Consider the following 12,399-nt stretch of genomic DNA (forward strand, 5'->3'; position numbering starts at 1 on the left):
CATCCTCAGTTCCAGCCACAGGGAAGGGAACTGCACGGGGAAAAACATGTTCTGAGAAAACGGCATGGAGAGTTGGGAAGATGATGACAAAATGGAAAATTTTAGGAGCATAATGGGGAGAAATGGAAGTTAAACCCGGAAATGCACTTTGTCAAGGAACTGAGTGCTCTGCTTCTGGATTTCCAGCTGTGAATAATAGGAAGCTATAAAGGAGTTGGGGTGGGCTAAGGGAGGATTAGGCTGGAGAGATCTACAATTGACAAGAGTTCCTCTAGTAACTACATGAAGAGAGAAATAAAAGTTGGTGAAGAGTGGGGAAGATTGGAAGCAGAGAGAAGACTTGGGTTTTTTTTTTTTTAATTGTTTAGATTCCAGCGATGAAGACGAAGCACCCATGACTCTCACCTCTAACTGTGCTCTGCTTTAGCCACTACCACCTACCTCTTAGGAGACCCTCAAAATAACCCTCAGCATCAAAGCTGAGTCTGTGAATTATAACAGAGCTCTTTACCATTGGTTGAAGACAAAATCAAAATAGCAGATCAGGAAAACATTTGAATGGTCATGAACTTTTGGTATAATTTTTCATACCCAGAGGTTATAGATGAGAATCATGGAGAACTTCAATTCTCTGATTAAGGAGAAAGAGAAAGGGGTGAAATGTTTAAAATCCCCAAGGCTACCAAGACACAAAACAAGAGAATTGGCAGCAGAGATCCAAGTAGTCAAGGCTCGTGAAGAACAAGTGGATAAACTGGTTAATAAGGGACTTAGCACTGGAACATAAAAACCGTGGGGTTGAAGGTTATGACTCAGGCTTTCCTAGCAACTCCACTAAACAGGGACATTCCATGACAACGGATTCAAATTCAACAAGGAGCTAACTGATAAACCTGGGGGTGGCTCATTCTTCCAGAGCAGGGGGCACGAATGAAAGAGAAGTCCTAGTGACAAATAAATAAAAATATGACTTTGCTGGAATGTACGCCCAAAGAAACTGCAAGAGAGACTAAGTTTTAGAAGATTTGCCCCTCAGAGACTGTCTCCTTCCGTCAAGGTGGCACTGGTACTCCTGACCAAGAGACCTGTGAACCTAGTGGTGCAAGAGAATCATTAAGTGGGGCTTGATAAAAACACGCATGGCCTAGAGACTCTGATTTAGTAGGTCTGGTCTAGATCCTGACATATGAATTCTTAATAAGTCCCTCGGGTCGTATTGATGTGCTGCTAGGCTTGAGGATCACTAACCTCCATCAAGGCCTTGTCCAAACAGAGCGACTTTGCACGGGCATGGTAACTAAATGTTATAAAGGATAGTATGACTTTGCTTTGCATTACGTTTGTCAGGAGAAATGTAATACCTACCAACCTTGCGTATGTGATTTTAAGTATATATATATATAGTGACACATGTTAAAGAAAGATCATTAAAAACATAGGTATATTTAGATATCGCTTAAGAACTCTTCTCCTATTTCTTTCACTCTTAAAAATAGATTATGTGATGTGAGAAAGTTTGGATTGGAGGAACGGAGAGTGTGAAGGCAAGTTCAAGGGAGAACATTTCTAAGCTCTGTGTCAAAGAGCAGGAAAGAGACTTTTGGGAAAGAGCCCCCTGCCTCTGAGTTGAGTCCCACTGCCCACCAATGGGACAGGTGGGGGGAAGTGCCTTCCTCTAATCCCAGGCCCAGCAAAAGGCTGAAAAAAGGCCACTTGGAGCATCGAGATGTGTTTCCCACAACACAGAAGAACGACATGGAAAGGTAAAGCAGCCTGCAAGTCTAAGTGCCTGTGCTCATCTCCAGTGGAAGGGAATCAGATGTAGGTCCTAAATGGGAATGCCGTCCTAGGGCCAACTCAAATCCTATTTGAGGGGACTGCTTGAAAGTGCAATGGAATACAAAAGGGAAAGTTCTGTGGGCAGTGGACAACCAGAAATCTTGGGGCTGACTGGGGAGTATCAACCAAAAGAGAAGCCCAGGATTTGAAGTCAGAGGGAGCCAAGGAGCAGCAGAGTCTCTGGAGGGATCAGGAAAGCACTCTCTGGAGGAAGAGCCAGCTTTCATCCCTGTCAGGTATAAAGAGAGCAAAATCATCCTGTGATGTCTCCGTCAAATCAGACATGTGAATATTCATTTTCTCTTCTTCTCTTCCTGTGTCCCAGCCTTTTATTTATTTATTTATTCATGAGAGACACAGAGAGAGAGAGGCAGAGACATAGGCAAAGGGAGAAGCAGGCTCCATCCAGGGAGCCCGATGCAGGACTTGATCCCAGGATCCCAGGATCACGACCTGAGCTAAAGACAGATGCTCAACCACTGAGCCACACAGGTGCCCCCCTGTGTCCCAGCCTTGGAAGCTCCATAAGCTGACCATAGTAAGATGATGGTTGAGGTGAACCAGAAATAAAGAAAAAGCTGACTACATTTCCTTCCTCGGCAGCAGTTAGCTAGTCCCAGTAGGGAGAGTGAAAAGATTCAATGCCAAGTCAAGTCTGGAGTCTTGGTTACCACGTGGGCATTTGAATATCTGAACTCAGACTGGCATAGGAGCTAAAGCACCCAGCCTTAGGTCCTGCCAGTTTCTTCCAAAGGCAAAGGCAATTTTAAAGGGGTGGTGGGAGATAAAATAAAGATGATCTCTATTTCATCTCACAGATTAATCATGTTCAATGTACAAGTTTATCCTAACCCTCGTCTTCCCTAAACCCTTCCTCCCTACTCCCTTTAAGAAAAAGAAAGACAAAGGATGCTTGGGTGGCTCAGTCAGTTAAGCATCTGACTCTTGATTTTTGGCTCAGGTCATGATCTCAGGGTCATGAGACTGAGCTACGGGTTGGGCTCCACACTGGGTGTGGAGCCTGCTGAAGATTCTCTCCCTCTCCCTCTGCCTCTCCCTCCTCTCCACTCTTAAAAAAAAAAAAAAGAAAGAAAGAAAAAGAAAAGAAAAACAAAGACAAAACCATTTTTAGTTTGCTATCTACCCCTGGCACAGTCAGAAATCTTAGCTTGTAGGTACGACCCTGATTCCAGAATTTCTATAAGCAAAGCAAAGTCGAACAATGCAAAAAGACAAAGCAGGAGTCAGAAGAGCTGAGAGCTATCCAAAGGCAAAGGAGGGGTCACTTTCCAAAAAGAGAACATTATGTTTTAAGGGTGCCTGAGATTTGCTTTAATTAGTTAGGGTGAGACACAGACACGGAAATAACTCTCACGAAGGAAGAAGTTTTTACAGGCACAGATCCCTAGAAACAGGACGTATGGCACGCAGGGCCACACTCAGTCAGGAGACAAAGAGAATGAGGGAAAGCATGAGTAAGAGCCGGTATTGTGGTTTCTGCGGGAAGGAACGTGCAAAGCAGAGTGATCTGGCTGAGGATGGCGAGTCTGAATCATTTCAGCTGGCTCTGGGACACACAAGATGGCCATAGTCATCTGGTACCCGGTCCTGGGTGATTAGTACAAGGGAAGAGTGGTCTTGAAGGCAGGAGCCCACCCCATAGAAGGGGTGGCTGGGGGTTTGCATTGGAAAGGCATACTTGAGGGCCAGTTGTTTACTCTCTAAGAATTGGCGAGTCCTGAAAGGGGAGTCTCTCTGGGGTCAGCAGAGCCCCCAGATGTCAAAGCATCAAAAAGAGAAAAGGACAGAGTTAATACAACTGAAAACAACATACGGCAGGATCACATGCTGCAAAGAGGTCAAGGAAGTTGGATCCTACAAAACAGGTATTGGATTTTCCAGCTGAGTGGTCACCGGGAGTACTTCTAGGAAGCAAGGTGAGCACGGTGGTCAGGGCCAAAGGGATAAAGAAGAAAGTTGTTGGGTAAGAAACAGGATCAGAGATGGTCAGAGTACCCTGCGTATATGTACAACATGAAAAAAAGAGTAAGAAAAGCAGTAAGATGGTAGGATACGAGGAAAAGTATTTTGTTTTGCTAGACTTGTTTTTGTCTTAGCAGACAAGAGATATAAATTTGCTTGTAGACAGAAAAGACGAAACCAGGGTAGGAAGAGAGGACTGTAAGAGGTTGGCAGGGACTCCTGGGGGGCTTCACCCAGCTTTGATTCCTAAGTGTGCAAGTGGACATCAGGGCTCACAGCAAGAAGATGCATTTCTCCAACCTCAGACTGCAGGCAACCAGGTGAGTGGAGACTGGAATAAGCTGGCCCGTCCGCAGGGCAGTGACACTGCACAGGGCACAGCACGACGCCCCGGGGCTGTTATCAGGGGACTGTCCTTCCTGTTGGAGCCGGGTTTCCTACAATCTTGGGCACAGAAGCCTCAACAGATTAGATGGAAGAGCTTAATTTGGAGAAGGATACATCAGTGTCTTTGTCTTTTTTTTTTTTTTTTTCTGTGCTGAGAATATGTTTATAGAAGTCAAGCTCTTAGTAGCCACATCCAGGAAAAAAAAAAAATCAATCAATTTGTTTACAGCAATAAAACCATGCTGGTTTAATGAAGGGAGCCCCCTACCAGGACACCAACTCCAACAGATGGCCTTCTCAGTTGACAGAATGTTATATATTTGTCCTTGAAGCCAATTTTCGATAGATGAATATGCCCTCCCACTCTACCAGAATATTCATACTCCATTAGGGCCCAACACGAAAGTATAAAACCCCTCCTCGATAGACGCATTCAATCATCAATTAATTGCAGGTAAGAAACACATCTTGTTTGTTCAATCAACTGTCCGATAAAGATTCACTGTCTTCATTTCATCAGGAAACCACACCAAGCCTGAGGGGAAAGACAGTAAGAAATTTCCTTTTGAGGAAGCTCCTACAATTTATCCTAAGCAGTTGCCAATGTCGCTTCATTTAAATCCCTGTGAGCATGCTCGTTAATACCATGGTCTCCATTTGACAGAGGAGAAACCTGGAATTTGAAGAGTTTGCATGATTTGCTAGAAGGCTCGGAGCTGGGGCACAGGAGCTGGGATCCAGATGTGAACCGAGGGAAGTGGATGGGGGGGCCATGCCAGAGACACCCTTCCTCAGCTGTTTTACTGTGAGAAGAGCCGGCCTGGGGAGAAATGGCAAATGGGCTGGTGAGCCTGACTTCTCATGCTCAGTGCTGAGTGCTCTGCTACAACAGCCATGATCCTGGAGCCAGCGGACATGAAGCGGAAGAGGGAGATGGAGCCTGAAAGACCCCAGGGCAGCCGGGGCTGGGTGTATATTTGCTCTGTTTGCCACTAATAACTAGTGCTAGCATGGCTTAATTTCCAACTAACCCCCAATCTGTTAGGTGTGCGCGTGATGAGGATACAGAGAGAGAGGCTATCCCACTCTGAGCTTACTATTCCAGCTGCCTAGGAGAAGAAAGTAACAGGGACACACACACACATTCACACACACAGGCATACTGACACACATGTGCACACACTCGCATGTACACACATATGCAGTTGTGTGCACATGTAAATGCATGTGTATGCACAAACATGTGTATGCATATCTGCATACACACACGTACAGTTGTGTGCATATTTGTGCATGCATACACAAACACGTGCATGCACGCATAAACCTATATGCACACACCTACACAGATGTGCACACACGTGTGCATATACACATATACATGAATATCTACACACACAAACATGCAACACACATGCATATGCACATGCTCTCACCTGCAAACTGGACACTTTAACACATGGCCCACTCATCGAAATGGCCCCTAATACCTGCAACTTGACGTAGCTAGATTAGATCGTCCTCTGGGAGATGCTAGAAAGAATAAAGAAGAAGCATTTCCCTCCTTCACTCATTAAACCAGGACAATAAACCAGGTCCTGTGACTCAGCTACTGGGCTTTTTCAACATGGAAGACAAAAAGAAGTGTCACACGAGGCCTCTGCCATCAAGAAATTAGCAATCAAGACAGGAAACAAACCCCCAAAAGGGAGCCCAACCAAGGGGGTCCAAAGTCAGTTAATGCCAACATGCAGTTTAGAGAAAAGAGAGCTCACTTTGGCCATGGCTGGTCTGGAAGGCCTTCTGGAAGGGGTGGGGACGGTTTATACCGGTATGTCCGTCTCAAGCCAACAGATGCACTTTTCATTCACCCTGTCAGGACCCCACCTTCACCGAGAAGGGGAGCGGCCACCGTGGCTGGTTTCCCACTCTGCATCGGGGCCTGCAGGAGCTCTGTGAGGGAATGCTCCCTTCTCAGGGAGCTGGACTTCTAACAGCAAGAAAATTTTAAGTTGGAAGGAACTTTCCTCTTGGAGAAAACTAACCGTGACAGAGTTTGGCACAAAGCTGGGCTGAAGCTCAGACATCCAGAGCCCTAATCATCTGCAGACGTTTTAGGAACCGGTCCTGTGCATTGGATGGTTCTCGGGAAATAAACAGGGAGAGACTCTCTCCTCCCCAGAGCCCCTTTGCCCTGTTCAAATTTGCCCTGACTAATCGTCTTAGTAGGTGTTGGGTCAGAGTCAGCGAGGGGTCTGACTAAGGTCACTTACTTGCTTTGTTTACACTGCTAATTTTATCATTGCTTGGAAGGCTAATGGTATTATTTATACTTTAACTATGATAAATGTCTAGTTAAAGCAGGGCTGGGGCAAGTTAAAGACCAATACAACAAATCCAGAACTTTTTTTACACAGGAAATATTAATATTTTTGAACCCCCCAATCTTTCTAGAATCCTGGGCTTGACAAGGATAAGCGGTCCTTCTAGCCTCCTGCTTCTCCTGTTCTAGTCTCAGGACAGACAAACAGCAACAGAATGCCTGGGAGTGCTGGAGGACAGGCCGAGGAGCCCGCACGCCAATCCCTGCATCTGCCTTCTGGAGTGTGAGAGCTTTGGATGCACCAGCTCTGTGGACAATGCAGGGAGCTGCTGGAGAAAGGGGGTTCGAGGCAATGGCTGGAAACCCAGTTGTCAGCTACATTTGAGACCCATCTGTTCCCGTTTAAGGCTTTGAGGGAGGCTTGGGCTTTTAACAATGTGCGTAACAGAACGGTGCTTGTCAAGGTTTAACATGCGCACGAGTCACCTGGGATCCTGTGAAAATACAGATCCTGTTCCAAGCTGGCTAGGGTGGGGCCTGAGACTGCCTTTTCACTAGGCGATGCTGTGCTACTACTGCTCCACGGGCCACACTTTGAGCAGCAAGTCAAAGAGGATACTGGAAGGTCAGGATATGATTCAACAGGATTCACGGTTGGCTTGGTGAATCTCCCCAGCTGGACACTCAAGGTGTGCCTTTCCACAGCTTCCCTACTCACAGCTCACTCCCTCCAACAGCATTGGCTTCTCGATGCTTCCTAGGGAGCTGCATGATTTCCCTTCAGCAAGAGAATGCTCACATCATTCTCCCTTCCTAGACTAGTTTCCTCCTGGCCAATGTGAATCCTGGAACTTCTGCCCAAACATCCAGATCTATCTCAAATTTGCCTTGCCAAGGAATGAACCCGCTCCCACCTTGGGTGAAGTTTTTTTTTCCCCCTTTAAAAAAATATTTATAAATACAAGTTTGCACCTTTTGACTGCTTTCATCCAACCCTATCCCCCACCTTCACCTCCGGTAACCACAAATCTAATCTCTTTTTCTATGCACTTATGCACTTCTTTTTTCTTTTTTTTTTAATTTTTATTTATTTATGATAGTCACAGAGAGAGAGAGAGAGAGAGAGAGGCAGAGGCACAGGCAGAGGGAGAAGCAGGCTCCATGCACCAGGAGCCCGACGTGGGATTCGATCCCAGGTCTCCAGGATCGCGCCCTGGGCCAAAGGCAGGCGCTAAACCGCTGCGCCACCCAGGGATCCCTATTTTTTCTTTTATATTCCACATATAAGTGAGGATATGTCTTTAGAGGATTTGTTTTTCTCAGTCTTATTTCCCTTATAATATAAGTATAATGCCCTCAAGGTCTGTCCATATTGTTGTATATGGCAAGATTTCCTCATTTTTAATGGCTGAATAATATTCCATTGCATATATACCATGACTTCTTTACCCCATCAAGGGACACCTCAGTTGTCTGCATATCTTAGCTATTGCATCTCTTGTGTTTTTGATAATAATCATTCTGACAGGCTGAGGTAATAGCTTACTGTGGTTTTGATTTGCATTTGCCTAATGATTAGTGGTGTTAACTGAGGCGAGATTTGATAACTAACCCCCCTCATCTTCTTGTTTAGGATAACTGTCAAGTGGCAGAGCCAGAGTCCTAGCTCCAGCCTATTTATTGGATAATTATGACTTAAAAATAATTTCAAGGTAAAGCAAGATGAGCTGCTGGCCAAGTGAATTGTGTAGACCATGGATGCGTAAGGTATTCTGGGTGGTGAGGATGGTCAATGGGGGCTAGTGAGAGAGAGCTGAAGAGGGGCAAACAGAGGTGCTGACGTTTGGCATCAGGTGTGGGTGCCCACAGCCTAAGCCTAATGGGAAATGGTGTGCTGCTTTATTAGCGGCTGGGCAAATACCCCAGACCCCGCCTCATGCTCGACCAAAGTCGAGCTCTCTGCGGGTGAATGACGCTCCTGAATTTATGCTGGTCAGGTGCCCAGGGTAAGCCCATTTGATGTCATTGTAAGCCCATATTATGTCATCTTAAGCCCATGTTTTATGATCCTATCTCTGGAGAGAGAAGAGACACTCTCAGGAAGTCTTATCCCATCTGCAGCCCTCATGATGAAGGAGAATGGAAATGAAGCAGAGCTCCGAGGTGGGGGCTCTGAAATGCTGGTGGGGAGTTTGCTGAGATGTGAAGGCCTCAGCCCGTGGCTTTTCTCCCGCTTCTCTTGTGACCACGTGATTCAGCACAGAGCCCCCGGCCCCTCTGGCAAGGCTGCCCTCCTTCACCTTGGGCCCTCAACTCCTCTTCCAGCCTCTCCACCCAGGATCTGCCATGGGAGCCTGGCCATCTTAAATTCACAGAGAGGAAGCCATATTCCCGCAGAGTTCTGCTTTGGGGTATGTCTGCGGTAGGTGAGGGTGTGGGAGGGGTTGAGGTTTGGGGTATTTTCCTGGCCTCTAATAAAGCAGGACTCCAGCCCCCATTCCCCTAGGATGTAGGTGTCCAAGCGAGCCACCAAACCCGGACCCTCCATCCATCCCTTCCCCACCTCACTCCCATTAATCCTCAACCTTCCAAACATCATCATCACTTAGCCCTTGGCTGATACTGCTTTACCTGGATGTTGTTTTCAAATCAGGTTACACAACAAAAACTGCAAACCTCTCAGTTAACAGAAACTACCTTGGACTTTTTCTGTACCTTTGGCTCCCAGGCCCATTTCCTGAACACAGGTGGCACTCGGTCAGTGTCTTTTGATGGTGATGAAGCAAGCATCATCAGAGGTTCTGGAAACAACACACAGCACTACATTCACCAACGTGGGTATCACACAAATGCGAAAAAATTGTCTCTGGAAGGTGAGAAAGGGCTCACGATGGGACTATTAGGACACATACAAGTGGTGGATGTGTGTGTGAAATTCATTTTAGCCTGTTCTGAAGAATCTGCCCATCCTTTGTGCTCGCATTCCCGTGGATTGGCATGCTACTGTTCTGGCCTGCGGGGAGTTGTAGTTAAACTCCCCAGATCTCTATTGAACCCCGTTGCTAGACCAGATTCTGGGGTAGAAGAGTGTTCCCAACTCCTGCCAGATGATAAAGTAGCAGCCATGGGGGACTCCAGGGAAACAGCTGTAGTCCAGTAATCACTTATGTCATGGATCTTTTTTGGAAATACAGATCCCTGGGAATTGACATTCGCCCTGGGCTTTCAGAGAGATGTGTTATGTCTAATTGCATGTTCTCCTCTCGCTGCCCCAAATGCCAGACCAGTGGTGGAGATGGTTGTTTGCTCTGGCCTCTTGGGAGGTCCCTCATGCCTCCTTGGTGACTTAATCATGAGAACCCTTGTGTATTTCACTTATATGAGTCACCATTTGGGCAAAAGAAGAGATCTCTTCAGAATATAGAAGCAAACCCACTAATAATACAAATTAAACACAGAAAATCTATTTGTTCATCAGTGTTCAGTAGAAAACTAAATGTAAGCTAAAGAATTGTATGACAGTAGATACTCTGCTTTGTTGAAAGTCATGGAAAATAATCTGGCCAGGACTTTCATAAAAATCATTCAAAATGCAAAATAAATTCCACAGTGAAATTATAAATTCAGCATCGGACTGACCACATACGTCATATTTTCCACAATCAAATCGTGTCAACCCTACTGTAATCCTAAATCTGTATCTCTTGTATTCAAATATTCTTTCTGACCCTTAGCAAACTAGTGTGACTTGTACTATTCTTGTTGCAGGGTTTTTTTTTTTGGGGGGGGGGTTACTTATGTAAATGGGACCTTTTCCCTGTGACGTTTTCCAAATGTGATTGTTTAGATTATCATGGTATTGAGATTTTATAATTCACCACATTCCTATAGTTTCTTATCAAGTCTAGAATTTTTTTAAGTGTATCTTGTGATTCCTTACATTTTGGTAGTCAGGTATATTTATTATTATTACTTTATTAGTTAAAACTGAGGTTCAGAGAGATTGAGTGTTTTTCCAATATGCAATTAGAAAGTGATAGAATGTAGAGCAGTTTTTACATTATGGGGATTATCTGTCCCTTGAAAGTTGGAAAGAATTTGCCTATAAAACTGTCTAGAATTGGGCAGCCCGGGTGGCTCAGCGCTTTAGCGCTGCCTTCAGCCCATGGTGTTATCCTGGAGACCTAGGATCGAGTTCCGCGTCAAGCTCCCTGCATGGAGCCTGTTTCTCCCTCTGCCTGTCTCTGCCTCTCTCTCTGGGTCTCTCATGAATAAATAAATAAAATCTTTATCTAAAAAAAACTGTCTAGAATTAACACATTTATTCCTGGTAATATCTTGACTTTTTTCAATTTCTCTCTTGACTAAATATTTATTTGAGATTTTCTACATTAGTAAATATTTCTAATTTATATTTTCCTAAAGTTTGCAAACTTATTAGCTTTGGGCTTTATAAATATTTCCACAGTATTTTATCTATTTGCTAGCTACAATTATACATATTTTCTAATGCCTAAAGTTATGTTTTTAAGTGATCTCTATTTTTTATTAGACAAGGTGAACTTTTACTATTTATTTTTTATAAATTCCAATTCATTAATTTCTGTTCTTATGTTATTTATATACATTTCATTTATCTTATTTTTCCTATATTCCCTGCTCCATTTTTTAAAATTTTCTTTTATTTTTCTTTGTCCAATTTCTTGAGTCAGCAATCATTTTCTTCATTTTGCTTTGTCTAGGAATGAAGGCATTTATGATTATGAATTTTTTGAACAATGCTGTTAGTCACTTCCCATAAGTTTTAATTTGTACTATTCACATGATCATTGCTTTCTAAATATAGTTTAATTGAAGGATTAATGTTTCCTTTCTTCCAAGAACTACTGAGGACAGTACATTAACATCTCCAGATGATCAGGATTATTTTATTATTACATTTTGGTTATTTATTTCTAGTTTTACAGATTCATAATAAGAATGCGTGATTCATGTAATTTCTAACAGCAGTATGTTATCATATTATAGCATAGCGTAGCATATTAAATCCACTTTATTAGTAGTATTTAAATTCTTTCCTTATCCTTTCCCCCCTTGTTGCTTTTATTTGAACAATGACTAAAAGAGATATGCTAATGCCTCAAAAGTAGCTGTTTGTGGCAACTGTTTATGCAACTTGAAACAGTTTTTGATTTATCTATTTTAATCATGTTTAGGAGGCCCTAAATATCCATGATTTTATATTTTTCTGGTGGGCTATAAGCTTCAATAAAGAAAATATTTGTCTGATATATTTTTGTCTTGAATTCTACTTTTGTATTGACATCACAGTGTTTTTACTTGGCTTCTATTTGCATAATTTGCTTTAACACTGCCTTTATGTTTAGAGTTTTTTATTTTAAACAAAATATTCTATTCCAATAATTTTAAAAGTCAAATAGTGCTAAAAGGCTTTTTTTTTTAAAACTTAACCTTTCAAGTCCCAGGAAGCAACTCCTTCAAAGAGTTCCAACCTTAATTGTCATTGCTACTTAATCTCAAATTTCTAAATACTAGAAATTCTTCTATTAACTTCAGACATTAACTATTAGTTCCCTATTATAGTCACTTTTACCCTCTTTTCCCTTTCATTCTCCCAATAGAATTATATTTCAACTTTTTGTTAAATCCATATGTAGTGTTTTCCATATTATAACTGTATAAATACTGTTCACCATTAAGCAGATCTTGTACAACTATTTGTTTTTTCTGAAGTTAATAATTGCTTCCATTTTTTGTTTCTGCCAAGCATTCAGGGTATCTGCCAGTCTAGGAACACTAAATAAAATTCACAACTTGAGTTTTTTGAACCACCAAGTGATGTGAAT

General features: G+C 43.2%; 1 long non-coding RNA gene across 1 annotated transcript; it reads left to right on the plus strand.

Annotated features, from left to right (window-relative positions):
- The first annotated feature begins 6,326 nt into the window (after positions 1-6,326).
- On the plus strand, positions 6,327-10,836 carry LOC140624958 (uncharacterized). Its single transcript, XR_012024378.1, has 3 exons — positions 6,327-7,194; positions 8,166-8,943; positions 9,261-10,836. It is a non-coding gene; the product is annotated as an uncharacterized lncRNA (long non-coding RNA).
- Positions 10,837-12,399: the final 1,563 nt, after the last annotated feature.

Source organism: Canis lupus, chromosome 3 (genome assembly GCF_048164855.1).
Source record: "Canis lupus baileyi chromosome 3, mCanLup2.hap1, whole genome shotgun sequence".
NCBI classification, from domain to species: Eukaryota; Metazoa; Chordata; class Mammalia; order Carnivora; family Canidae; genus Canis; species Canis lupus.